This window comes from Podarcis vaucheri (genome assembly GCF_965113315.1).
Source record: "Podarcis vaucheri genome assembly, chromosome: 6".
NCBI lineage: Eukaryota > Metazoa > Chordata > Lepidosauria > Squamata > Lacertidae > Podarcis > Podarcis vaucheri.
Genome location: NC_138764.1, coordinates 85,117,928 through 85,143,646, shown reverse-complemented (window position 1 = coordinate 85,143,646; position 25,719 = coordinate 85,117,928). Strand labels below are relative to the sequence as shown.

Genomic DNA, 25,719 nt, shown 5'->3' with positions numbered 1-25,719 from the left:
TCAAGGAAACGCATCTGATGACTCTTATACCATACTGTATTTGTTAGAATTTAAGGGTAGCACAAGCATCATTATAGGCTTTCCTACAATAGATGAACAGGGCTTCCCTTCTGGGAAAGTCATGGAGGTGGGCTCCCTATTCGCAATGGGTACTGAGACTGGCTCTGTCTTCTCTTCCTCCCTTGACAAGAGTGGAAGCCAGTGTAGCTGTGACAACTGGCCAACAAACGTGTCCCCCTTGGATTGTTTATGGGATTTTCTGCATCCAGGTTTCATTAGACTGTAAATGAGATTTGGATTAGCAGAGTCCTGCAAATGTTACTTGGAAAACATCTAAGAGCTCTGCACAGTGAACAGATGCCAGGCTGAATCTGCAGCCCAGCCCAGCAGAATACTGAAACTCTTATCAATGTAAGATTAAAAGCTGGAATCCACAAATGTCGGTCCTGTGCAATGTTCAGTGTTCCTGTGCTTTCTGTATGGCAGAAGGGCAATGACTCAGCCCTGAGATAATGTTTGCCTTCAGAGGCACTTGGAAGCAGTATGACTACTTATGGCTAACAAGTGCCTCCAAAATCCAATACAAAGTCAGAAGTGAGCAACAATTTATTTGGTTGGCATGCATATCTGTGGTATGATAAGGTTAAAGCACACAAAGCGTTCATATTGTCATAAAAGCATTATTTAATGTTTGGATAAGATATAAGGACTTGTTAGAAAATAAAACCCCAAGATGGTTGTCACCAATGGAAGCAAAGGCTCAGAAAAAACTCAATATGGAGGCCAAATGGCTGAAGTATTGGGAAATTTTGGAGCAAGAGGGTGACAGATTAAAACTGCAGAGCTTTGAAAAATTAAAAAACAGAGTACGAGATTGGCTCCATTATTATCAAATAATGGAGGCATATAATTTGGACAAAAAATTAGGCTTCCAGGTGGAAAAATCAAAATTGGAAACAGAATTGTTAGACCCTAAAGTTAAGAATTTGTCAAGAATGTATAACTTGCTGTTGAAATGGAATACTCAAGACGAAACGGTGAAATCTGCTATGATTAAATGGGCACAAGATGTTGGACATAATATTATGATGGCTGACTGGGAACAGTTATGGACCACTGGTATGAAGTTTACGGCATGTAATGCCTTAAAAGAGAATTTAATGAAAATGATCAATAGGTGGTACATAACACCAGTCAAGCTTGCACAAAATTATCATCTGCCCAATAACAAATGTTGGAAATGTAATGAAACTGAAGGCACATTCTTTCACCTTTGGTGGACATGCCCAAAGATTAAGGCATTCTGGGAGATGATCTATAATGAAATGAAGAAGGTATTTAAATATACCTTCCTGAAGAAACCAGAGGCCTTTCTCCTGGGCATGGTCGGCCAATTGGTGCCAAGGAAAGATAGGATTTTTTTTATGTACGCCACAACAGCAGCAAGAATACTTATTGCAAAGTATTGGAAGACACAAGATTTACCCACCAGGGAAGAATGGCAGATGAAGCTGATGGACTACATGGAACGGGCGGAGATGACTGGCAGAATCCGAGACCAGGGAGAAGAGTCGGTGGAAGAAGATTGGAAAAAAATTAAAGTATATTTACAAAAACATTGCAAAATTAATGAATGTTAGAAGGATGCTGGAATGAAGTTATATGGTTTTAGCAGAAATGTAATAAAGAATTAAGTAAAAGCTGATTGATAATGGGCCAAAATGAAAAAAATTAAGGTTAGACTGTTAAGATAAATTATAGAACCAAAATTGAGAAAGATGGAAAGAATTTGCTGAAATAGTTAATTGAACTAGAATACAAAAAAGGGAGGTGCATAGAGGTCGATGAAACAAGTAAATGAAAGGTAAAGATATGGAATATTGGATGTGTGTTTTAGTGTTTCTGTTTCTTTTTGTTGTATTGTTGTTGTTGTTTTGTGTTTTTCTTTTTATGTATTATGGTGTATGTTTTGTAAAAAAAAATTATTGTTTTCCTTTTTTCTTCTTTCTGTAATTTTTAAACTTCTAATAAATATCATTAAAAAAAAAGTCAGAAGTGAGCCCCTACCTAGCTGTCTCTCACTTTGTGTGTGTTTGTGTGTATGCATGTCACAAATGCAGTTTAAGATTGCCACTGGTAGTAGGCTGGTGAACACATTTGCAGACCCTTGATTAAAAGATCATGAATGACCCTTGAAAATTTGCATTCTGGGATCCCACACCTACCAGACCCATCTGTTATCTACCTTCCTTTGCTTAAAATCAGAAACACAAGTTCGGTTTAGGAGTTTGCCTGAACATGCAAAGAGTAAAACAGGTAAAGGGGCATACATGCAATCCCTGGCCCCAGTGTTCCTGGGCATGACAGTTGCTGTCTAAACCTCTGCATGAGTAGCACAAAGGTCTGAAGAAGTTTCTCAAAAACATCTGGCTGCCACTGTGAGAAACAGAATCCTGGAGGTGATGTGAAAAACTTCTGCCTGAGACACCTCAAGGGTCCATCTTTTTGTAACCAAGGGCACATTTGCAAACCAAAGAAATGTCCATGGGGATGACAAATACTCTGCAACCAAGCACATACCATAATGTACTCTCTGCTGGCTACAACAGAATGCCTCTTTCAAGCCTAATTTCAGTAGGGGACAAACAGGCATCTTTGTAGCCACCTGACAAGGCATGGAAAAAAATCAGCGAGCTGGACAAATAATCTGACCTGATGTTACATTTGTTCACAGAATCATGAGCGTGCATGTATGAAGCTGTCATGCAGCAGATTGGGATTGTTTTCTTGCAAGCATGTAGTTTTATGCGAAACAACTCTAACAAGTTTAAGATTGACAATTAAAAGTACTTTTATCAAAACTAAAATGCTGACTTTGCTAACTGCTAATCCACCCATCACTACATTTTGCATTAACATTTTAGCATATGTAGATTTTATTAAGTCAATATTAGTTTCTGCTTCACTGCCTGCCGGGGAATGTTTTGAGCATGGGTAGGCAAACTAAGGCCCAGGGGCCAGATCCGGCCCAATCGCCTTCTAAATCCGGCCCGCGGATGGTCCAGAAATCATGTTTTTACATGAGTAGAATGTGAGCTTTTATTTAAAATGCATCTCTGGGTTATTTGTGGGGCCTGCCTGGTGTTTTTACATGAGTAGAATGTGTGCTTTTATTTAAAATGCATCTCTGGGTTATTTGTGGGGCATAGGAATTAGTTCATTTCCCCCAAAAAAATATAGCCGACCCCCCCCCACAAGGTCTGAGGGACAGTGGACTGGCCCCCTGCTGAAAATGTTTGCTGACCCCTGGTTTTGAGCATTAAATTAATTTCCAGAATGCTGGAAGCACATCAGCTGAGACATCATTTTTAATTCCACAGCTAACACAGTATAAACCAATCAACAATGACCATGCATGACTCTGTTTTGTCAGCATAGTTTGGGCTTCATCCAATTTAGACTGTAAATTCCTCACATCAGGGTCATTGTTTATGATGCCCTGGAACCAGACACACCTATCCAAGGATGTTATGACCGAGGGCACTTTCAGACCTCACTTTTACCCCAGTGATATGGCAAAGGAAAACAGCTCATCGTGTTCCTATGATGTCATCTGTTTATTCCTGGCACTTGTTTGGGCATTCTTTTGATCTGGTGCTAACATGGTCACAGCTTTAGTCCAAGGACATTTCTACACACACTTGAATTCCTGAATGCTATCCCAGAATGCACCCAGGACAGCCACAATTTATGCATTTTCTCTTTGGGGCTATTTCATGTCATACTTGGAAGGGTATGGAGAGGAGAATTCGGGACAGTCAAAAGTGTCCTATATATATATATCATCTTGTCTAAAAAACAGGGATCTGCAAAGTATGTTCTTGAGAATCCAGGAATTCCTACGAAGCTTATTGGAGGGTCCTCAATAAGAAGATTAGCAATGGCACACAAGCTTCCGTGACAGGCAGCTTATCGCCTTTACTTATCTTCTGCTGCAACTACATGAGGGAACATTAGGCACATTCTTGGGCAAGCTCTAGGTCTGAGTGGGCAGCAAGGCCCAACTGACCTGGCTGGCACTGGGCATGACCTGAGAACATATCCTAGCATGGTCAGCAACATGCAGGGGCTCAATGGCAGGTCCAGAGGGGTTCCTCTGTATATAGCGACTGATATGGGAAAATTCCTTGGAAGGGAGGAAGTTTGAAATCCACAGAGCTGGGAGAAACTGTCTCCCACCCTACTGCCTCTTTCTGGCCAACCGTTTTCTCTCAGTTAGGAATGGTCGTCGGGGTTCACTGAGCTCCAACGAGGTCAGCACTGCCTTAGCCTTCATGATTACTTGGTGAATTTTTTTAATGCTGAAACATTATCCTCAGCCCTAAATAGCTCAAGGCCATTTGCATCCTTCCTTGAAGGATATCGCCCCATGGAACAATCATAGGACTGAGACAGTCTGCCACTGTCTCCATGATAATGTATCTTTACCTAAAAGTCCCACTCTAGCACACACACAAAAATTATAATAAAAAAACACTTTAAGGCTGCAATCTTAAACATGCATACTATGGAATTAGCCCCATTGCACATCATGAAACTTATGCAACCACATTAGAACCCCCCTCATTCCCATGACAGATCTTCACAGGTGGCGCATTTTTGAGATGGCAAAGTACCGGTATTCAACTTCACGGTCCTCTACCTGCATTCTGAAGAGGATTCAGAATCATATATAGCCGCTCTTAGACTTGCAAACTGCATTTATAGTTCTGCAGTCTCCAAACGTCATGCACAACAAAGATACAAGTAGGCTGCTACGTACAACCTCTTGAGATATAAAGATATGTGAATTATTGAACATCAGTAATTTAAGAAATTTGGCTGATTCAGTTCCAAAAGCAGGTCTGAACCTGATTGCAGTAATCTAGATAATCAGCCCCAGCCAAGAACATCTGTAGTTGCTCCACTGTTGCTGTTATTTTCTTGTTTGAGACAATAAAGGTTTATTGCAGGCATAGGCAAACTCTGGCCCTCTAGATTTTTGGGACTACAATTCCCATCATCCCTAGCTAACAGGACCAGTGGTCAGGGATGATGGAAATTGTAGTCCCAAACATCTGGAGGGCCAGAGTTTGCCTATGCCTGGTTTATTGTCTAGCTTTTAAGCCTCTAATGACAGTCACAGCACTAGATCAGTGTTTTTCAACCACTGTTCCGTGGCACACTAGTGTGCCGTGAGATGTTGCCTGGTGTGCCGTGGGAAAAATTGAAAAATTCGAAAGATTAAAAAAAAAAAGGCAAATTTTCGCCCACTAGGTGGGCGCCGGACTGTGTCCTGGGTATGGGGTGGGGTTTTTGACTCCACCCTTGGCCAGCAGGGGCGCCGATTGGCGCTCCTCAGGGGGACACCCTCCAATTTTCTGATGTCCGGGCTGTGATTGCTCCAGACTCCAGCCTGGACCTATCACGGTAGGACATCATCTTCCGACTTCCTTTCCGCCCGAGCACAGTGTGTGCAGCAGCGGAGAGAAGAAGACGTCATGACTCGAGTCACCAGGAGGACCGGAGCAGGAGGAGACAGACGGAGACCAGGACTCAGCGGGAGTCGGCACTGCAGAGAGACCGCATCCGGATCCAGACCAGGCCACAGATGCAGCGTGAGGTGAGGAGGTCATCTGGAACCAGTCGGTCATGGTCGGGTCTCGGAAGAGAGACGAGTGAGTCCAGCCCTGTGCAGCAGCAGCAGCAGCCCGGTAAGTTTATATATGGTCAATATAGGCACAGAGTTAATTTTTTTAACATTTTCTAATGTTGGTGTGCCTCGTGATTTTTTTTTCATGAAACAAGTGTGCCTTTGCCCAAAAAAGGTTGAAAAACACTGCACTAGATCACCAGAGTGCACAGATATCAGTGACTAAGATATTTTAAAAGATCACAAATTGACACTATGTAATTTTAAAATTATCTATTACACGTGCATACTCAGAAGTATGTCCCTTTGAGTTCAATGGAATTTATAGAATCACAGAATTGTAGAGTGGGAAGGGACCTAGAGGGTTATCAAGTCCAACACCTTGCAATGCAGGAATGTCAGCTAAAGCATCCATGACAGATGGCCACCCAACCTCTGCTTATGCACAGGTAAATTGCACAGATTTACAGCAGGTAGTGGTGTTTCAGCCCAGTATGTTGTATAATGATATACTCATTCTACCTCAACTTTCAATCCGAAAATATTCCCAATGAAGTAACCAAATAATGAAGTATTCAAATCATAAAAAATGCAATTAAAATGACCCAACTTATGCAATTTAAAGCATAAATAAAGCACAAAACCTTTGTCAGGCAGTTCCACTGAGAAGGCGCAACTACTGAAAAGGTCTTCCTGACTTTCAAAAACCTTCCAAGCATCATGGCACTTAAAAGGCCCCATCCAGTTATTTACAAACATAGGGAGCTTCATATAAGTGTTGCGCTGTTCCTGGTCAGTGGGTTCGTCCTATCTATTTCTTCCAATTATAAAGGAAAAGTCCTCCCGTTAGTAAGAAAAAGCAAGCATGAGTAGGCAAGATTAATTTACAAAGCCAATGTAATTCTATTGAAACTATCCTGTTTTTGCAGGTTTTGGTGTCTTCGGGTGTCTTCCCGTGTAAGAGTCGGGGTGTCTGTGCGACGTTTCGACGAGGTCTCACTCGTCATCTTCAGGCTGGTGCTTTCGGCTTCTTGTTACTGGAACAGAGCAGAGTCTGGTGTTTGAGTTCCTATAAATACTGTTGAGGGGTGTGGTGTATAGCCTCCAACATTCTGGGCAGTGAGGGAGTTCCTAGATTAGTGTGCCTTTTCTTCTTTTGTTCCTTAATTACTTGAGGGATATCTTGGGTGATTTCATGAGTGATATTCTGAATACCACTGGGTGGGTAGATTAGTTGCTAAAGCTTTCGTGTCTTGACCTCTTGAGCTTGTGAAGAGTTTTTCTGAGAAGATGGCTGTGCTGCATTTAGTTGTGCTCTGGCTTGGCTTCGTGTATAGGGGCGAGCTGTGGTTTTGTGCCTTGTGCCCGCCAGATCTGTGTAGGGATTGCAGGGGGGTGCAGCATCCGGAGGTGCCACTATAGTTTGGCTACTGGATGGAGTCTGTAATATGTCTGTGGAGAGGGTCTGGGTTTGGTTCTGGTGTGGTTGATTGGTGACGGCGTTCTGTGTGCCTCTGGTTCTGGTGTCGGTTTTTGTGGGGAGGGCTAATTTCCAGATGTCTGGCAGGCGGGACGTGTCGTCACGAAATTAATTTTGCAGATTCCAAATTGCTCTTTAACATGGAACATCACCACAAGAGAATAATCATGGAAGCCATCGAGATAGAGAAACACCCTCACAACATGAACAAGCGTGACGACACGTCCCGCCTGCCAGACATCTGGAAATTAGCCCTCCCCACAAAAACCGACACCAGAACCAGAGGCACACAGAACGCCGTCACCAATCAACCACACCAGAACCAAACCCAGACCCTCTCCACAGACATATTACAGACTCCATCCAGTAGCCAAACTATAGTGGCACCTCCGGATGCTGCACCCCCCTGCAATCCCTACACAGATCTGGCGGGCACAAGGCACAAAACCACAGCTCGCCCCTATACACGAAGCCAAGCCAGAGCACAACTAAATGCAGCACAGCCATCTTCTCAGAAAAACTCTTCACAAGCTCAAGAGGTCAAGACACGAAAGCTTTAGCAACTAATCTACACTTAATGACCCACCCAGTGGTATTCAGAATATCACTCATGAAATCACCCAAGATATCCCTCAAGTAATTAAGGAACAAAAGAAGAAAAGGCACACTAATCTAGGAACTCCCTCTCTGCCCAGAACGTTGGAGGCTATACACCACACCCCTCAACAGTATTTATAGGAACTCAAACACCAGACTCTGCTCTGTTCCAGTAACAAGAAGCCGAAAGCACCAGCCTGAAGATGACGAGTGAGACCTCGTCGAAACGTCGCACAGACACCCCGACTCTTACACGGGAAGACACCCGAAGACACCAAAACCTGCATTCCTGTACCCGTGAAAATCTACGAAAGCAAATATCCTGTTTTTGTTTCAACATTGTCACATTTCTTAGCCTTTAAAAAGTCACACTTTAAAAAGTCAAATATATACTTTTTTCTCCTTTATTTTGTCCTTTTAAAAAAGTGCCTTTTCTTTCTTCGAGTTCCTATTTACTTCTACTAAAATAAGCTGCTGTTTAACTTCCAGGAAGACACAACTTTTCGGTGGTTCAGCCAGTACATTTCTCAGCCACAGGAGATTCTCTCTTTGCTGTCTTGCAGCTGTGAGCTTCTAAATGATCCCTACCATAAATAACCAGGTATGTATGTATCTGACAGGTGTTGAGGTTTGTAGAGCAAAAGAACTCACCGGCAGTGAACACACACCATAAAGGTAGATAGGAAGCTGGAGAGATTTCCTCTTTTAATGACATAGAATAAAAAGGCCCTGCTGAGTACAAGCAGAAGCATCACAAGATCCAAACCTTGCTATATCTTCTGGGCAAAGCAAAAGATTTTGACATCCTCCTGCACCAGCATAATTTTCAACCAAGCCAACTTTTCAACCTTCATAGTGGCTGTGAAAAATGAAAATCTGGCTCAGCTGAGAATTGAACTGGTCAAGAAACATGTCGACATCTTTCCCTTAGCAAGTTTTGTCTTTTTAGATGATGATAGGTCTTGTTTAACTGACATGGGATTTCGAGGCAGGCATATTGTTGTACCCTGCCATGGGACCTGCTGGTGAAGGGCAGATAATAAATTTAAGGATAAGAATAAGAATGAGCCTTTTGCCTTTTAATGCTTTCAATCCAAAGGCATTAGTGAATAAAGCCTGGAGAAAAAAGTGGCAAGCCCTGCTGTTACCACTTGCTAGAGAATATATTTTCAAATAAGTGGATGTATTATTGACCTGCTCCTGCTATGTACAATGCACACTTAATGACTTTCTGTTTGCAGTGCAAACCACTCCTTCCAGTTTTCATAGTGTCTGGGGAAGCACCTGGCAAAATAAAAAAAAATCTACTGTAGGATGCATCTTGACTGTTATAGGTACATATTGGATAATGCCTGTGACATCACTGATGAGCTACTGATATAAGCAGTAAAATGCTTAATTAAAAACTGAAGTGGAGCTTCCTGTAAATAAACTGCAAATATGGGAAGAGCAGAGGAGGAGGAAAACGGCTGGTTTTTCCTTATGTGGGCTGCACCACCTATACTCAAGTTTGCAATTCCCCACCCCATCCCTTCTTTTATGGAAATAAAATGCACAGAGTGTCAGCACAGGTTAGCATTACACATGCCTTGAATTAGCAAATATCGATCCCTTTGTAGATTAACCTTCCAGCTCATATCAGATTGGTGAATTTTCTTAAGGAAAGAAAACTATCCCTTTACTTTTTTTCTTGCATGCTCTGGACCAGGCAGGTTCTCATACCATATAGTAGAAACAATAAAGGGTTACGTTGCACTATAAAAACAAACAGGCTTATTGTGCCATAAACTACTGTAGGCTACAACCTGATGTGGCCTGGAAATCTGGTGGGTGGTATGGTGAGTTTACTATCTAATTGCTGTGAATGAGTCTGCGGTTTGGACAAAGGAGTGTTAACAATCAAACAATGGATTACTGTTCCTTAATTATTAATGGATGTCCTTATATAAGAGCTAATGGGTGGAGTGCTCATGTATTCTACTTGCAGAGGGCAGTCCTCAGTTTAAAGGTGGGCTATCCACTTTGGTTTAAAAGTAAAGAACTATCAGAAGGGATAACTTTGAGGGAGGTGTAGCCGCTGGAATCCCCTTTTCTACCCAACTACTGAGGGTGAAAGAGGTCCTTGTCCTCTTTTTCATCTGCTACAGAGTGTGTTCCCAACTCACAGCCAGAAGTGAAAATCTTACGTAGCTGCAGACAGTATTATTCCTGGTTGCATGGGCCAACAATTACACTATTTGTAATCCCCTCTTCAGCTCAAGGGAAACATTATCAGATTTGCTAATGAATTCTAACTCAGCCTGTTCACGTTCTAACCTCACTCTATGAACTCTTTTTGTTTAAGTTCAGTGACTCTAAGGTCAGCTGTAGAATCCATAATAAAATAAGTTATTTATTCCCTTCCACTTTCTTCCCTACTGCTGCCTTCATGGAAGCAGTTGGCTGCCAACCTGTGGCTCTCAGCAACACACAAACAAGCCACTATTCCCTATACTCAGACAGTCACACCCACCGCTAGACGGGAAAGGAAAGGGCTTGGATGATTTGGTAAACCATGGTGTTGTTGGCACAAGCCATCATAAGCGAGTTGCTGCTGCTTAACAGGTTGCCATAGCAAAGGAATAGACACAGTGGTCAAAGCTGAGATTCTGGCTGGGAGCCACCAATTAGTAGGTTCATGCTATGGGAAGTGAGAAAATGTCATGAATCCAAGGAGCACAACTGTCCAGACTCCCAAGCGGCACCATTCCAATCACACTTTAAGAACTGGGTAGGATAACCGGCTGTCCTTTACTTGAAGAAAGGCTCTTTTTGAAAGGCTATCCTACCCAAATCCAGATAAAGGACCCTAAGAAAGGTGAGCAGGTGCTTTGAAGTTGCCCATCAGCAGTTAGCACCTCAATAGCAGACTGAGCAGGTGCAAAGGTCACCTGATCACAGGCTTCTCCACTCTGGTGGGATGTACTGTGGCCGCACACAGACATTTTATTCTAGAATCAATGGAGACTGAGTATTTGGGGGGTTTTCTACATAGCTCACACAAAATCTAGATTCATTCATTCATTCATTTTTGCCCCTGAAAAGCACTTCTGAGAAACTGGTTTCATTCTGAATGTAAGATCTTTGTTAAAGATTTGTTCTGCTTTACTGCTCAATGTGTCTCGTTCAAAACAGATGAAACAGATGTATGCAGTTGCAGCAATGGGAGGCGGTGTGTAGCCACACTTACTCAATGAGGTTATGGGTGGGCATATAACAAGACTGCATTCACCACTTCCTTCTTCATTCACCTGGGGCATGTGCAGGGAGGAGAAGGCATCAGTAACCAGTTTTCGAAACTCCCATTGTTCCAGGTGCATTTTGCAACAGGGAATTTCATTAGTGCAAGCAGTTTCTGAGCTCTGGGCACAGTACTGCGCTTAGGATTTCATATTAAAACTGCAGTGGAAGGAAAGGAGGATATTTTTCTGCCTCCCCACTTCCAGCTACTCTCTGAAGACTGGAAAAGAGACCCTCTTAATAATAATTACTGGGGTGGTCAGGAGAAGGACTTGTATTCTTGTTATAAAAAAAAGTGTGCCTAGACATTCTGTTGTTGCAGCCATAAACCTAGCTTTAAGGTGCCATTTACAGTGGTGCCTCGCAAGACGAAATTAATTCGTTCCGCGAGTTTTGTCGTCTTGCGATTTTTTTCATCTTGCGAAGCACGGTGTCGGGAAAGTTTTGGAAAAGCTTCAAAAATCACCAAAGTCTTTAAAAACCTCAAAAAAGGCTACCACACCGCGTTCTATGAGTTGCTCCTCGAACTCAAGTCGCAACTGTATTAATGGTGTTAAGAAAAAGGAAACAAACTTGCAAGACGTTTCCGTCTTGTGAAGCAAGCCCATAGGGGAAATCGTCTTGCGAAGCAGCTCAAAAAACCAAAAACCCTTTCGTCTAGCGAGTTTTTTGTCTTGCGAGGCATTCATCTTGCGAGGTACCACTGTAGTTCCTAGCCTTCATATCTCAGTTCCTAACACTGTAGGTAACCTAATCAAGGGGAGGGTTTTCAAATAATGACACCCATCCTTGTGAACACCAGGATCAAGAGTCAATCTAGGCTGCAAGCAGCATGTTGACTATGTGCAGGAATAATTGGAGATTGAAAAACACAACCTTTTTGGCTATAAATAGATTGGTATGTGTACAGCCTGTATTTTTGTTTGAATTATTGTTTATTTATTTTTTTCAAATCATAACCCGAGATGGAAATATAATGAAGCAAACTTAAGGACTGAAAAAATGAGATACTGAGAGAAACCGAAATTGTTAGATCTGCCCACCCCTGATTTCCATATACAGTGGTACCTCGGGTTAAGTACTTAATTCGTTCCAGAGGTCCGTTCTTAACCTGAAACTGTTCTTAACCGGAAGCACCACTTTAGCTAATGGGGCCTCCTGCTGCCGCCGCGCCACTGGAGCATGATTTCTGTTCTCATCCTGAAGCAAAGTTCTTAACCCAAAGTACTATTTCTGGGTTAGCAGAGTCTGTAACCTGAAGCGTATGTAACCTGAAGCGTATGTAACCCGAGGTACTACTGTATGACTTACCCCTCTCATATAAAATGAGAGATTGACATACTAGGTTCTGCAGACCTGTATTTAGAGATGCACAACAAGGACCATTTGTAATGCTTGCCTCAAACGCTGCAAACATGATGTCTTCAGTGTCGTAGTGTCATTTTCTGGTAGTTTGATGCATATTAAGGTCTGTAGTGGCAATTGTGAGCATTAGCACAACAAACTCCATGCTCTCTTGCAATGGTATAACTCTGCTGCATTGAAAAACCAGTTGCAAGCTCGTTTAACTGCCATATGTTCAAACTAAGAAACATTGGCACCCTCCCCAAAGCATATTTCCCATGAACTTTGGGGGAGGAAGTCAACTGTTGTCAAGCCAGTTTGAAACTGGTTTACATGCGTATTGAGGATGGACCCATACAGTTGCCTAAAGCTGCAGGAGTCCGGAAGGAGCCAAGGGGAATAAGTGGCTCAGAGACAGAGTTTTAGTTGCACAGGTGGTGAAACATCATCTAGCAGGCAGCTGGAAGGAAACAAAATCCGCTCCATCTAAATCCCTCCATATGATGTTCACCCACCATGGCCAAAAGGCAACTTCTCATCTTAACCCTCTGGTATAACAAGCTACAGAAACATCCCTGTAACACGTACACATCTAACTCAAAGAATACAAGTTCAGGGTTATTGCTGCTTTACCAGATTGGGTAACTTTATTAAATAACAAAGGGGCTTCCAAGGAGTTCAAAGCAGCATACATTATTCTTCCTGCACTCCATTTATCCTCATGACAACACTGTGAGGTACAGTCGGTTGCATATAGTGAACATCTTAAGTGTGTATAGTATACTCACTTACCAAAGAGTAAGTCCAATGCTTTTTCTTCTGGGGGTATGCAGGGGTACACATACCCCTAAACATTTTGTGAATCTTTGTACTTTTGTCCATTTATTGTATTTATTTTTCCTGATTTGAACTATAAAATTGTGATTTTCTTGAGTCAAAATGAGAGTACCCCTAAACATATTTTTTTAGGGGAGAAAACACTGAGAAAATGGGACTTGCTTCTGATTGGACATAGGACTGTATCCTTACAGCACACTCAATGCCCCATGAATCACCACGTTCCAGGCAAGTTAACATGACCAAACAAGACCAATAAGCAAACCTCAGATGTCATGCTGTTTAAATGAAATATGCAAATACAGCTTGATTTCTAGCAATGTGGCTTTGGAATTTTGCAATATCTAATGTCACATCTAGTTTGCCCTTAACTTCTCCTGAAACATGAGCATTGATCCCAAAGTACAATGTAAGAACTATTTCCAGTTTTAATTATTATTTTTTACTGTATAGGCACATTTTTCTTTTTCCCTGTTTAAAGTAACAAGAGCTAAGGAGGGCAGGATAACTTGTATTTTTAAACAGTTGTCTAGAAAAAGGCTCTTGTTACTGAGAAAGGGGGTGAACCCCCCCCCCCACACACACACAAAAATAGCTGTACAAAGAGTTCCGGGAACACTAAAATCATGGAGAAATGGTTGTAAACTCCTTTGTAAAAATTGCTTGGAGAAACTTTCATTCTGCAGCTCATCAAAGCTGAGTGAAATGTAGTTAGCCCAACAGGATATGTATTTGATTGTTTTAAGATTTCTTGGGTGTTTTGTGAAAAAGGCATATCTGCCATAACATCTTCTCCTACTCAACAATTAAAGATAAAAAGAACTCTCTCCCTGCATGTGTGTGTGTGTCTCCTTCCCACCCTTTCTGTTTAAAATGAAACTCCAAAAAGGAGACATTTCTGTGAGCCACCTTAGATCAGAGTATGGCCATATTTGGTGGGTCCTGGGGCTCACAAAATTAAGAACAATCTCCTTCTTATTGATGGTCACAGTCCCTCAGAGGTAAACTGTCAGGAGCAACATGCCAGCAGTGGATTGGGTCAGCCAATAGGGACAGAGTTTTCTGCTTGGCCATCCTTTCTCTGTGCCACCTCTCTCTTACATTTATACACACAACACAAAAGAGGAAGCCATTCCTAAGGCAGTGATCTGGAGAGCAAGAGTGAACTCACAGTGTCCAGACCCTGTCCACCACTGACTTACAGAATGTCATCCAATAAGTTACTGGTTCAAATCTCAGCTCAACTCTATCTGGCAGGGGTTGCCAATCTGTGGCCCTCCAGATGTCGGTGGACTACAACTTCCTGGCCATTAGCCATACTGGCTGGGGCTGACGGGAGTTGGAGTCCAACAACATCTGGAAGGCCAACAGTTCCTCTCCCCTGTTCTATGGCCATAAGTAAGCCACCATCTCTCAACCTTAGTATCCTCCCCCATATGTAAAGATACCAATCTTGCCTCTCTTGCAAGGGTTATTGTGATAGTGTACGTGAGGCAATGGGAACAATGAAGCACTGTAAAAAAAGAAGAAAATATTAAGCATTATGTGAATGCTCAGATTTGTGTTGTCTTCTTATTTGACAAGAAACTATTGTTGTCAAGGATGGGTAAACAAGGGACAAGCAAGAGACTCAGTAGGTTAATGACCAGGGTAGAGACAAAGAAGAGAAAAGCAGCTGAGCTACACATTCTGGCCCAGAAGTACTGCCTCCACTGTCCCACAGCCAGCAAGGCTGACCTTAACTGAGAAAGTGACATTTACATCCATTCAGAAATACAACAGACTGGAAAAATGGGATCAAGAGGCGAGCATCTGCAAACTTCCTGCCAGGACATGTCACATGGGAAAAATAAAGGCTGTTCTAATCTCATTAAGAAATCCAGTGGTCCCTGGGGAAACTATTTTTCTTACTGAGCTACTGACCACTAGTATTTCCAGGCAGAGTTGGAAAAGACTCCTGTCCAAAACCCTCAAGTAGATAATACGGAGCTACGTGGACCAGTGGTCTGACTTGGTATAAGGTACATAACTTTCTATGTTCACACACAGTCATATAATTTTGTCAACCCTTGACCTTTGTTCATTTCAGTGATTAAATTGCATGGGGCTAGAAGTCCGTGCCAGTTCCATGAAGATGCTTTATCCCTGACTTTTCCGAAAAGGAAGGGCTTCCAAAACACACTCTCTTGTCCCAAGAGACACAAAGCGTATGATTGGTAGAGATCCACAGAAACTAGCGGATGCATTTCAGGGTAGTGTGCATGTGTAAGAACTTATTTGTGTCCCCCATTCACTTTTGCTCACATGCACCCATTCACACTACTCACATGGGATACTCATACATACTCTAGTCACATACGCCATTCACGGAAGCTGGGCTAGGACTTGAGCTGAGCACCATCTCAGATCCTGTCCCTTTTCACTGGCAGGGAGAAAGATTCAGACAGGAGCATATTCTGGCTGGCTATCAAGCCCAGCTATGATTTTTTGACCTTTGTCTATTGCACACCACTTTAGCAAGTACAGTGTGCCTCACAATCCTTCCTCACACCTCCTGCTCTAATGTGGGTAGTGACAACAGAAAGTTTGAGAGGCTGGCATTCATAGAAAAGCTTCCATTAGAAAGAGACTTAAGGATATATGCAGAGTATGCCGCTAGCCTCAGGCACAGAAACTGAAGAACAAAAGAATGAATGGCACAGGGCTGGCACAGTTCTTGTACAGCTAGGGTATTTTTTTCCTGTCTGCTGGACTTGCAGAGAGGCAATGAGGTGAGCAACCAGCTGCTAGGAGTAAGGGAATCATCAATACGGAGGAAAGGCAAATAAAAGAACAGGGAAGGCAGCATATATCTATAGGTATAATCCTGCCACTCTATGGTTTGTTGCCCTGCTCTAGAAAGTTAGGAAAGAGCTAAGCAGGGGCTGCTCATGTCACATGCAGCAGCAGACAGCTCTTACACAGGCTAATTTGCCTTATTGTGCTTTGTGGCCAGCATCATGTGTGAGAATGACCAGTGTACACCTTTAAAAACTACAAAGTAAAAGGGGGGGAGACCCCACTATGTACAGACATATTGGCAATGCAGAGAGGGAAATGTGTGCAGAATGAGCATAAAACTACAGCAAAGTGTCCAATTCCAGAATTAATTTTGGAAATGCTCCAAGTCAAACTGGAATTTAGGAATGGAATGCTACGCGGAATGGAATTACAGCAGAATAAATGAATGGAATGATGGAGCTCTGCTTCTCCCTAGAACTCCATGGTGCACTGAGGAACAAGTCACACAGACTCTTTCTGCTCAGACTTGTGCCGTGCAGATTGCACCTGTCCCTGCCAACTAGTGGGGATCAGTGTAGGCTGAAGCATTCTGCACACGCCTGCCTACACAGAGAGCCCTATGGATGAGCCCCATGAAGACATCAAAAGTGGAGTGCACATTCCATGGGTCTCATATCACCACTGGCCCAGAATAAGAAAGCTGGTGCAGACAAAGCCTAAAAGGCATTCCTCTGGCTGCCGTATTTCTCCCCTTGCTAAAATAGTCCCTTTGAAAGCTCCATGACAAGAGTAGAACTATTGGATATGGGTGTGGTTTGTAGGAACGTGAATTGTCAGAAACCCTGGCCCTGAATCAGTTCTAGTTGGGCCCAGCTGCTCATGGCCTATAGTGGCAACAGGCACCCTTGTCTACATGAAAATCCACTCAACTGGACCTGATTGAGCATCATGACATGGATGTCAATGGACACTTGGGTCAGTAGTGTGTTTAGAAGAAAGCTTCCAAACACACATCTTCAAAAAGAGTTTGGAGTGGCTATTTAAAGCAGCAGTAGGAAACGTTAGGCCCATAGGCTAAATGTAGTCCCCCCCAGACTCTTCTACTTGTCCCTTGGGAGGGACTCCCTAGGCCACACACCCTCATCAGGCCACACTGCCCCTCAAAAGTCCTGCAACTACCTTGAGTGTTTTTGCCTTGCTAGAATTTGTCCTGGAATTCTGATAGCGCTTTTTGTTTGCTTGGGCAGAGGACAGAAAGGAGCTTGCAAGTCTATGTGAAAACTAACCTACTGTACAAAGATTTTTAAAATCACATCCATTGCTCTAGCCACTTTTGCCTAGTTACTTTTGCCTCTGGCTCCATCCCACTGGTACTTGGCACCCCAGAAGGGAATGTGGCACTCAGATGAAGGGGGGGGGAAGGTTCCCCATAGCTGGTTTAAGGGATGCTTTAATCTATACCAAAAAACCAAACGTATTTCTGCTTCAGGAAAATCCAAACTGTGCAATCATAAGGCGGCCTATAAATTTGTATAGATACCATTGATTTGCATAATTTATTCTGAGTGCAATATTCAGCTTTTCTTATGAATTAGCATTTATTGGAAAGGAACAGGGGGGGAAAGGGCAGGCAAGGAAAAGCAAGAGAAGGGAAGGACAGCAGAGGCAGAACCTTTATTAAGAACTTCCATTTTTAAATTCCCAACCATTAGCCCCCAGAATTAATAAAATTCCAACTTGTTGTTTGCAACAAGCAGTAGAAATTTCCTTTTCCAGGAGAAAAAGACGAAGCAAAGACAAGCACAAATTTCTTAGGTAGCTGAATGTATTGTTATGTTATTCTACACAATATTCTACACAGAATCTACACAAAGCCATTAGTACTTTAGTACTTCGGAAACATAGGACAGAAAGGCTCTTGGTTGTTGCATTCTCCTGTCGGTTAGGTAAACTACTGCAATGCATACCCTTATTTAGTCAGGGCCTTCTCTGCTGACTCCAGCACTTTCAACACGTCATTTACACCATGCTCCACCAGTGTCCCCCAAGGAGACTCTCATTCCTGCCTATGTAATGCAGATTTGAAATGCTGAGCACACTGGAGATATAAGTTAACATTGCTTAAGAGCATGATTGGTCAGGAGAGTAAAGGAAAGTGATACGAGGGAGGGCTGCAGTTCAAGTCTCAGCAGATGAGCGGCTCTGTTATTTTAAGGGTGGGTGCAGCGTGTCCCATGGAGACAGGCAACACCAACGGACGGAAAAGCTGGCTAGGATTTAAAACTCGATCCTTTTAAACAACTTGCTTCAAACAGACAAAAAACAAGCATACAAACTGGGCAGCAGAAGTCTGGTGTCCATAGACATGTTTTTATATTATACCTCACTTTTTTCCTGAAGGGCAGAAAATGGTAGAGAGAAAGGCTGCAAGATGATTGATAACGGGCAGTGAAAGAGAGTCCACTTTGCATGCAGAAAGTCACAGGTTCAATCCCCAGCATCTTCAAGTAAGGCTGAGAAAACCTTGGTTTGAAAACTTGAAGAGCTGCTGCCAGTCACAGGTAGATGGTAATGAGCTAGATGGCAGTGGAAGCTGGCCCAACAGGGCAAATTGCACACTGCGGGTGGCGCTGTGGTCTAAACCACAGAGCCTAGGGCTTGCCGATCAGAAGGTCGGCAGTTTGAATCCCCATCATGGGGCGAGCTCCTGTTGCTCGGTCCCTACTCCTGCCCACCTAGCAGTTCGAAAGCACGTCAAAGTGCAAGTAGATAAATAGGTACCACTCCGGCAGGAAGGTAAAAGGTGTTTCTGTGCACTGCTCTGGTTCGCCAGAAGTGGCTTAGTCATGCTGGCCACATGACCTGGAAGCTGTCTGCGGACAAATGCCAGCTGCCTCGGCCTATATTGCAAGGTGAGTGTGGCAACCCCAAACTCATCCGCGACTGGACCTAAAGGTCAGGAGTACCTTTACTTTTACCACCAACCAGATGTGCCCTCAGTCAGCCCCCACCTGCCTGCTTTCTTACTTACAACCAGTAAGTTGGAGTGGCATTGACTGTCAGGTGGCAGTGTGGTCTAAACCACTGAGGCTCTTGGTTTTGCCGATTGGAAGGTCAGCAATTCGAATCCCCACGATGGAGTGAGCTCCCGTTGCTCTGTCCCAGCTCCTGCCAACCTAGCAGTTCAAAAGCACACCAGTACAAATAGATAAATAGGTACCACTGTGGTGGGAAGGTAAACGGCTTTTCTGTGTGCTCTGGTTTCCGTCACGGTATTCCGTCATGCCAGAAGAGGTTCAGTCATGCTGGCCACATGACCCAGAAAGCTGTCTGTGGACAAACGCCGGCTCCCTCGGCCTGAAAGCGAGTTGAACGCCACAACCCCATAGTCACCTTTGACTGGATTTAACCGTCCAGGGGTCCTTTACCTTTACCTATCAATAATAATATCCAGAGCAGCTCATTTGGCTACATAATACACAAAAACATGTTAAAGCAGGTTAGGGAACCCTGGCCCTCCAGATGTGCTGCACTATGAGTCCCATCATCCCCAGCCATTGACCATGCTTGATGGGGTTGATGGGAGTTGCAGTTCAGCAACATATGGAAGGCCAAATATTCCTCACACCTGAGTTTAAATCATCAGGGAAAGCCTGGCTCTGTGTCCTATGCTTTGCTGATGCCAGGTTGTTGAGGATGCCAGTTAAAACCTAGTCTATCCTGCAGAACTCTTTTCCAAATGAGGCCTGTCTGAGCTGGTCTCTCTTTTTTAGGAAGCAGGAGTTGATGATGATTTTATTTACCGTAAATCTAGTTAGCTGCTAAGAATTTATACCAGTCTTGTAAATAAGCCCACAAAATATACTAGCCTGCATAAATGTTGCTAGCCTGCTGGAGGCTGGCAGAGAATCAAACTGCTCTGACTGTCCTGCAGCAGCCTACTGTTTTTCTATGCTGGGCACGAGGAAGAGAACTTCCATTCTCCAGCAGCCCACTTTGTTTCTGCTCTGGAAGCATTCACCTGATTCTGCATGGAATTCCACGCACTCACCTTGTCACCTATGGCTTGTCACCTGTAGCTACTACTGAATTCAAGGCTGATTTACACTGCTTTTCGTTTGCTCGTCTTAACTTTGTGGTATCTCTTTTGATTGACTCCAACTAATTTATTGCACAATGTCTTGGGGCAAGTTGTTTAGTTTGTTGTGATCATCTAAAATAAAAGCAAATAAACAGAACATTTGGCTACATTTCTCAAGGGAAATATGCCTGGTCTCAAAACTCAAGGGCTAATACACAAGAGAGTGAGATGAGCAGGGACTGCTAGCATGGAAATTGCAAGCCTTCTTTCCAAGTGTCTCAAGCAGCTGCATTTGTGCAACACACAAGGAGGAGGAAAATGGCTCTACGTGTCTATTTCCCCTTGCTCAAAAGTTTCCTTAATAGGAAATTATGTCCAAGCAGCGCTAAGGGAGGGATGGGGTGCCCCCGCTCCACCAGGAGTGCATTCCAATCTCTGATGTAAACCACCAGAGTTCCCCCTTTGATTTGAAGTGTAAATAGTGTATAATAAAAAGATCCTTTTATAAACTGCCGAGCATTTGTGCAGCAGTTCAACAGCTCCAACACCATTATTTATAGCCTTGCAACACTTTATATGCATGACTTTTCCAGCATGCTGTGGAAGAGACCACAAGCAAAGAATCGGCAAAATCAGACAGCCTCTCCTGTGCTAATATGGATGTAGATCATCATATCCCACGGCTACAGATTCTTTAAAAATTACCTAAACCATTCTTGCCCATGTTAATCAGAGCCCAGGCCTATTCCAAACATAGATGAAGCAGAGATGAGGGCTCAATTTTAAGAGTTAAAGGGTCAAAAGGATAAGGAAGCTGAATGCACACACACATTGGGGTGAGGAGTGTGCGTCTGTGTGCCAACTCAGCAGTGCTTCATTTGGTTTTGGTTGCTAATGTCGATATTATTTTGTGGACTAGGAGTGCTGTACTGCTTTGTGAATCTTATAATATGATTTTTGTTGTGTTTTTGCTGTTTAGCTTATTTTTTAGTTATTTAGTTAATTGTGTTTTATAGAATGTGACTATTTTACTGATGATTTGTAATTGTTTCACTGATGATTTGTTAATTAATTATTATATAGGATTTATGTTGTCGTAGTGATGTTCCATTACATTATTGTTTATTTATTATTTCTGAGCTGCTTTGTGATTCATGTGAGTGGAAAAATGGCATAGAAACATAATAAATGAAAATAGCAATTCTGTCAGTTCTGGTTTCTCTCAGTTTATTATTCTTCCAGTCTTCAGTTCTCCACATTTCCCCATCAGTTTGCAATTAGGAAAAAAAAATCAGAAAACTTGCATGAAAATTCACCAGAGAATTTTTCCTACAATATACATTTTTATGCAATGTTCCTTAACATACACATTTTGGCAAAGCAATTTCCCAAATGTAATATATTTTAATGTTATTTTCACTAACCTATGCATTTCAGTACACAGTACAGGGGTCTGCAACCTTTAAGACAAAAAGAGCCACTTGGACCCGTTTCCGAAGGAAAAAAACCCGGGAGCCGCAAAACTCGTCATTATAAAAATAACTTTTTTGTCACTTTTTTATTATTTCTTTGTTTGACCCCTCAGAATTACTCCTCCTCATAGAAATAAACGTTAAATTAACAAGTTACCTTTTTGTGTGTGTGTGTTCTTCACTCCCCTTCAAAACAGTGACCAGCGTACATGCCCTCCTTCAATGCAGTGACCAGCGTACATGCCCCTTACAATGTAGCGGGCGGGCGGGCAGGCGACGTCGGGACGGTGCGTGACTAACGCACACACCGCCCCCATGCGACGGCACAGCCAGTGCAGCACCCGCCACAGTGGAGAGTGTCGGGGCGCACAATGCGCCTCCTCCCCTCACTAGTATCCGCCCCGGAGCTGCGACAAAGGTGTAAAAGAGCCACATGCGGCTCCGGAGCCGTGGGTTGCCGACCCCTGCCCTAGTATATGCTTTTTTGTACACAATACTTTGCCAGAGAACTGCCCTGCAAACTGCTGAGATGTGCAAATTTTGAAAGATGGCTGTGTTTCAGTTTGCATATTATTTTGGAAATTGTGAATTAGATAGATTCGCCTTGAAGAGAATCTGAATACAATTTCTCAACCACCCCAAAGGTAAAGGTAAAGGGACCCCTGACCGTTAGGTCCAAACACGGACGACTCTGGGGTTGCAGTGCTCATCTCGCTTTACTGGCCAAGGGAGCCGGCGTACAGTTTCTGGGTCATGTGGCCAGCATGACTAAGATACTTCTGATGAACCAGAGCAGCGCACAGAAACGCCATTTACCTTCCCGCCGGAGTGGTACCTATTTATCTACTTGCACTTTGACGTGCTTTTGAACTGCTAGGTGGGCAGAAGCTGGGACCGAACAACGGGAGCTCACCCCGTCGTGGGGATTCAAACCACCAATCTTCTGATCAGCAAGCCCTAGTCTCTGTGGTTTAGACAACACCGCCACTCCTGTCCCTTCAACCACCCCTACCCACATTTTAACTCTCCTGTAGACCAGATACAGGCTTACATGGGGTTTAAGTTCTGAGCCCCCATGTGCATAAGTGAAATTGTGAAAGGTGGGGAGCAACCTCTAAACACTCTTTAAACACCCTCTCTTTCACTTCTGTTCAGTCCTTATCCACAATACCGTATGCAAAAATATCTACAACTGGAATTGAACCTCTGAGGCTGGAGGACATGTGGGAAAACCGCAACTGCAGCTGTGCTACCCTACACATCAACTTCTGGATAGGGAGGCTGAGCAGGCTAAACGAAGTCCTGCTGCACCTCCGGTCTCTTCGGGGTTTCCTTCACCCTCACTGAAGTCCTCTTCAGGCTCCAGGAGGGGAGGGGCTCCACACAAGCCACAAGCACTTTCCAGCTCTCTTCCGCCACTTCTGGATATGAATGGAATTATTTACATATTTCCCAGCACCGCACGTATGCACAGTCGCGCACAAGTCAAATGCATGGGGGGGGGGCGCTTGTACATGTTTTCTTCCTCCTGGTTGGAAGGGAAGGGAGTTCAGGCTACAAAAGAGGCAAACCATAGAAAGTGTGAGGGTGTCCTGAAATTCCTGCATTGCGCAGGGTTTGACTAGATCAGTGATATTCAAAATGGTGGTCCACAGACCATGGCTACTTAACCCAGCCTAGGTTGGGTAGGATGCTTCAGAGTTCAAACATTGTACCAGTCACTGGCACATTGAGGAGGGGGAGATTTGTTGGTCCACTCCATCAGATAGAACCTACAAGAGCTTCTCCAACTCCATGTTGGTTGTGAATGGTGCACTCCTATTTTTTAGGACATAGAAAAACCGTATTTTCTTTCCCATGTATTTTACTAAGAAAAGTGCAATTTAATGCACACATGTCATTCACAACAATGTAAGGCATGTTTGCTTTGTACTTGCATGGGTAACTAGAGCCAAAAACAAACATCAAAGTAAGATGAAGCCCTTACCCCAGACTGTAATTCCTCATTTATGCTTCATGGGAATATTAGTGCCTTTGGCAGAAAAGAACCTGCAATGACCTTTTCTGTGGCAAGATCTACTACCTTGGAGATGTGCTACCCTTCATTTAACACCTTGCCAAGATGCATAAATTTCTACTAGGCAAATCTGGTGGGTGGCCGTGATTTATTTCTATACCACCAGCAGTGTGCATAGTATTTTACATGCCAAATAACACCATAAACCTATGTATCTATTATCAGTGTTCACAGCACTTTACAGGTAACATCAATGTGTGATTCTATACATGTCTACACAAAATTAAGTCCTATTGAGTTCAATGAGTTCTTACTCTAAAGTAAGTGGGTATAGGATTTCATTCTAAAGAGCACAATCAACCGGGAAATTATCTTGCCCAACCCCCACTGAAATCAAAGGGAGCATTGCAATAGTGTGGTAGTGCTCTCATGTAGCTCCTTAATTTTAATGGGGATTATTTCTCATTGGCCAGAAATGAGCAGTGTGTCAATGCATGCTTCCACTTTGCTGTTTTCCCAGCTACGAGCTGGAGCCACAGACCATAAACGTTGGCTTACCATGTTGCCCAGATCCAGGATTGTGGGATGTTTCTCACTAAACAAACCATGATCAGATGCTAAGAATAAACAGACTCTTGGGCTGGGGTGTTTGTGGTGTTTTGTTACGGGGGTTGCTATTGTTGTTTTTAGATCTTGTGGTTTATGTGGAAATTATCCAGTTTGGTTGAGCATTTTTAATGCTGTATTTATTGTTTATGACTACTTTCGTTATGGATAATGGAAGCCCGCCAATATAAAAAAAAAGTTAAGTACTGACTCAGGGCCCAAAATACCTTGATTTCATTACTGCACATTAAAACATCAATTGTGTGTGTGTGGTGGGTGGATGTTCTAAATCTAATACCAAGGGAATGAAATATGAATCTGCTTTAGCCCACTGGTCCACTCAGGTTGTACGGCCTCCTACTCGGGCTTGCAGTAGTTATCCAGCCCATGACACCTTTAGATCCAGTGTCACGTTCCTCCTCAGTCACGTTGAATAGGAACTTTTCCCCCTAAGTCTACTTTGTTGTGTGTAAGTGTATCCCAACCCCAACCCCTGCGAGAGGTGATGGCAGTTAAGATGAGACAGATTAAAACAGTGTCCCACTGAAAATTCTACTGTTAATTTTAAAAAGTCCTATTCACACAAATGGTGCCTTTCCCTGCCTTAAGACTGGAGACAAAGCAGGCATGATGTACCTTTTGCTCATGGGCCAAACTTGGCCCAGCAGGGGTCCTAATTAATCTTGCAAGGTTTTCCCAAGTCACAATAACTTGCCCCCTATGACATCAGATGTAGGGCAGGTTAAAGACACAGCTGCAAAGGAACGATCCAAGGTAGATAACCTGGCTAGATATAATGCTAGTGCCGCCTGTTCCATCAGGATGGTGCTGACACAGGAACCAAGGTCTGCCTAAAATGCACAACTTCTATTATCACATATTGGCAGATCTCACCAAATGCATCATTCCCAAAACGATTGCTCCTTGGTGATACACAATTCTTGATCTAGATGTAATCAACCATATCAGTCATGAGACATATCTAAAATCAATCACACCAAACAGATTGTTCTTTGTTATCCTTCTTAAGTTCCTCACCCATCAATGTGTAGTGGACATGTCAGAATATAGTAGGTTTTATCTCATGGATGTAATTGACTATGTTGCTCCATTTATCAGAATTTTAAACCTGCCCAGAAATAGAATTTTCCAGAAATTGAGGTTTGTTTTAATGTACATCTTATTTGTACACAAGTATATTTAATAGATACAAAATGGATTTATCTTTCCTCATCCATCATTGTGCAGTGGACATGTCAAATGACAGTAAGTTTCATGTCCTAGCAGTAATTAACTATGTTATTTAGTTTCTCGGAACTTTAGATTTCCTCATCTGCCCAAAACTAGACTTTGCCAGAAATGGAGATTTATTTTAATGTACATCTTATCTACAAATATTTCTTAAACAAAAGACGGGGAACCTGTGGCCTTCTAAATGTTCCTAGACTACATCTCCCACCATCCCTGATTATGGGCTATGCTGCTAGGGGTGATGGGGAATTGGAATCCAACAACATCTGGAGGGCCAAAGGT

General features: G+C 43.1%; 1 protein-coding gene across 3 annotated transcripts in view; it reads right to left on the bottom strand.

Annotated features, from left to right (window-relative positions):
* JPH2 (junctophilin 2) overlaps nt 1-25,719 on the bottom strand; it is an 81,946-nt gene that overhangs the window by 38,697 nt on the left and 17,530 nt on the right. The gene's annotated exons all lie outside the window — the stretch shown is intronic.